Raw genomic sequence first — 4,195 nt, 5'->3', positions numbered from 1 at the left:
CCCCCCCCCCCACCCCCTTTTTTTTTTTTTTTGGTATTCTTATGGGAAAAGTTTAGCGGTGTTTCTTAGGCAAAGAAAGCTGGTGAAGCTCGTGGGCGAGTTCAAACCAAGTCCTTGGTATTATATAATGTTTGAACCTTACCACCTGAATGGTGGCATGTTAAGATAGTTTTTCTCCTTATACTCAATTTCATTCGATCATCACCTTTTTCCGTTATTGTATCATAAATTGGCTTGAAGCTCAGATTTCCTTACAAGAAAAGCAACGCTAGCACTCGTTAACACGCTATATAGTTTATCATGTGTATATCACTCTTTTACATGTTATCATTTTTTTAAAAAAGCATTGATCTTGTTTCATGTTTCAAAATCTGCATATTTTGTATACTGGATCTCTATAAAGTTGAAAAGAAAGCTAAAATCTTAATATGGCCTAACCAGGGCTTGAGCATTTTGCAATGAGATAGTGTCAGCGCCAAAGTTGGAACTTTTTTTGGGGATTTTAATTGTTTCTAGACTCTGCTCTGTGTATCACTGCAGCTGTGGGTTTTTTTGGGTGCTTAAATTTGCTATGATTTTTGTTCTTGTCAGTGTTGCTACATAATTCACAGTTTCAGTTCTCATGAGATAGTGATTCATATCCATGCGTGTGCCTCTTAAGGAATGATATTACTAATGCAAATTCTTCTGATTGATGTTTTTCTTGGAAAAATTTTAGTTAGCACCAGTTACCATTTAGTTATCAAAGATTCCGGTGTAGTTTGTTCGACCTACCTCTCCTCTCCCCTCACTATGGGTATTTGTATTGGAAGATTGGTTGAACTCGTGACATAGGAACTGGGGGAAGTAGGGTGCCAATTGGACTTGAAACCTGTTGGCCTGGGTGGACAGTCAAAGTAATTGCCTTTTGGGGTATGCTTGGATGGAGGGTCCCTCTACTCTCCCTCCATCCAAATGTAGGGTTATTGAACTTTGATAGAGGTTATCTCTTAACAGACTGTTTGCATGGGATCCATGGAAGAGATGGGAGAGGATAGGAAACAATAGAGAAGTGAAGGGTCACTTTCTCTAACATTAGCCCTTTATTACAAAGATAAGATGACAACACACTAGGGGTGTTTGGTTTGAGCATCACTCATAGCTCAGTTTCTATATCTCATTTCTCGTACCTCTAACTCAATTCCCATAACTTGTATCTCTATCTCTACTTTTTTCTTTACTCTTAACAGATTTTTGTTTGGTTTCATGTCGTGGGTGCATATCTTAGTTTTTAAACTCAAATATGTGTATAAAGTGGTGGAGATCACACACTGTGCTAGGACAGAACAATAACACCTTACTCACATGTGACATTCTCTCTCTTCCTTCGCTTTCATTTCATTTGTCTAGCCTCTTTCACTTCCTTTGAAACAAGCCAATTCTCTTCCTATACTCGGCCTCTTCCTCCTCTTGAGTTGGATTGTCTAATTAGGCGAGAGAGCGGTTTGATCTTCGATGGCTCTAGGCATAGAGATAGAACCATGGACATATGAGAGAGAGAGAGAGAGAGAGAGAGAGAGAGAGAGAGAGATGATGGTCACCTAGGCTAAGATCTCCGAAACTGAAGCAGGTGAGTAACAGACCAAAAGATCAATTGGGTTTCAGAACTGATTCTTAGTGAAACTTGGGCTTTAGCTGGGCTTCTGATCTTCAATTAGGCTGGAGATGTTCTTCGGATGCACAAAATATTTCAAAGGAAAAAGGAAAGGAGGAAGGAGAGAAGGTTTAGGAAAAGAGAGGACATTTATGAAATGGGAAGATGGGTGGGTGTGCTATATTAAGGTTAGAGTGAATTTATAAATGAGGAGTAGAGAGAAAAAGAGCAACGGTCATACATTGATATGAGGTGACAACTCACTGTCGTGGGACCCACTAGGATGTATTTATTTACAATACTACCATTGAAACTCTAAACTTAAAACTTGGAAACATTTAAAACTTGTTCTTAGCGCATGTTTGGTTTAGAGGTAGCTGAGTTTTCATAACTCAATTTTCAAAACCCATAACTTAAACCCAAAACTCATTACTCCCAACTCAAACCTCACAATCACTTAAAAATTACAAAACACATATTTGGACTAAGTTCTCAGTTACATATCTTCACAATTTTTTTTCCAAAATCGTGGACCCCACCACTAACACTACTGAGTGTTGTCTATTGTTGTTACTCGCGTCTCATTAACCAAAAAACTTCTTTTGCTTTACTTCTCCCATTGAGTCATTGTAGAAACACCCACTACCACCATTGAAACACCAGCCACCACCGAACCACCATTGCCAACATCAAAGCAAAACCCATAACCGAAGCAAAACCCAACCAACACCCAATCGAAGCAAAACCCACACTGAAGCAAAACCCATCATCGATTCAAACCCAGCCAACAACCAATCAAAGCAAAACCCACACCAAAGCAAGACCCACCACTGGTTCAAACCTAGCCAACACTGGTTCAAACCCAACCTAGCCAATATTAGCCTCCACGATCTAGGACCTAAGGCCATCCATGACCAAAATGACCTAGGAATTAAAACCCAACCAACAACGATCCACCTCCCACAGTTGCCATCGCCTTCAAGCCTCCTCCACATCAACCCCAGATGCAGCCACAACCCCCACACAAAACCCATCTACAGCCCATACCACCACCATCACCATCAGCCGATCTGAAGAGAAGAGAAAAGGAAAACGAAGAGACGGAAGTGAGAAAGGGGGAAAATTTTTGGCTAAAATATTTTGAGGAAAGTGAGAAAGAGAAATGGTCTTCGCCTTGAATTTGCAATGATAACAGCTCTGAGCTGACATGACAACACAGAAGCTATGGGCTCCACAGAGTTCGAAAATTTACAATGGTGCCACTGAGTTATGTATCTCAGTTTTTGAAAACACCGGATTCTTGTTTTGTGTTTCCATCCCTCTAACTCAAAATTTGTGAGTTTTGAGTGATGGAAACACAATGTGAAAATCAAGCCAAACAAAAAAAATTTGTGTGGGTCTCATGTGTTTTGATAACTTAGTTATGAGTGTTGGATCATATCACTCAAAACTCCTCTAAACCAAACATGCCCTCATATTCCGTAACTCAAAGCTCAATTATGGAAACTCAACTTAAAAACTAAACCAAACAACCATGTTTTAAGTGTGGCCCATGATTTTTGAGTTTTGGGTGACAGAAACTGAGTTTTGAGTTACAAAACTCAGCAAACCAAACACCAAGATGTTGTTGTTGTTGTTTATTTATTTATTTATTTATTTTTAAATAAAAGCTTGTTAGGAAGGTTGTTAAATTTGCATTAATTGATTTTAGGCTTACATATGCTTGTTTTTCTCTTAATTTTTGGGTTTTACTTTTGTTCCCGACAAATTTTTTTTTTTTTTTTTTTACCCATTTAGTCGTTACTACTTTTAAACACGTCTATGGCACACTATAGACTCTAATTGTTATTGAAAGAAAAACAAAAAAGGCATTAATAAACCAATTTGAAAAACAAATTAACATTTTTCATTAGCATTCATGTCATCTAAAACATTCACACAAAATGTACCTCTTCTCTTTTCCTTCACTTTCTTGGTAATATCTTATCCTCTATATTTACTAAGTTTATGGGCCTTTACAAATCATTATTATTTTCCTCTCTTTTCTATCACCTATCATATTTTTTCTCCAACTTTCAAACATATGCCTAAGAATTTTATAGTAGTTACGTTGCCAGGGCTTTTTTTAGCTATTGGCATTGGCCCATGAGTCTAACCCAACTCATGGACGACCCAAGTCTTCAATTCTGTTTATAAGGCTAAGGCCATGCATGTTCAGGAGGCAACTTGTCCACTTTAAAAACTCCATTCTAGGTGCAAGTGCAACCTATGATTCAAGCTCAAAGAAATATATAATTTTGTAGTAGGGGAGAAGCGATTTGGCAAGTAGAGAGTATGGTTTGGAGTGGTTGGCATGAATTAAGTCTTTGGATACTTGTCTTTGGATACCCTGCTAGGGATGGAAAAATTATTGACTTCATAGACCTCTCATGGTAGTGGTATTAATTATGGCAGTTCACAGCAATCCCTCATCCTTTGTTTGTTTAATTATTTATTTATTTATTAAAATCTGGGATAAAATTTTATTCTAGTATATTCTAAGCATATATGTGTGTAAAACTT

Source organism: Quercus suber, unplaced genomic scaffold (assembly GCF_002906115.3).
Source record: "Quercus suber isolate HL8 unplaced genomic scaffold, Cork oak 2.0 scaffold_651, whole genome shotgun sequence".
NCBI lineage: Eukaryota > Viridiplantae > Streptophyta > Magnoliopsida > Fagales > Fagaceae > Quercus > Quercus suber.
The sequence above is the reverse complement of the archived record's forward strand: the minus strand, read 5'-3'. Positions refer to the sequence as shown.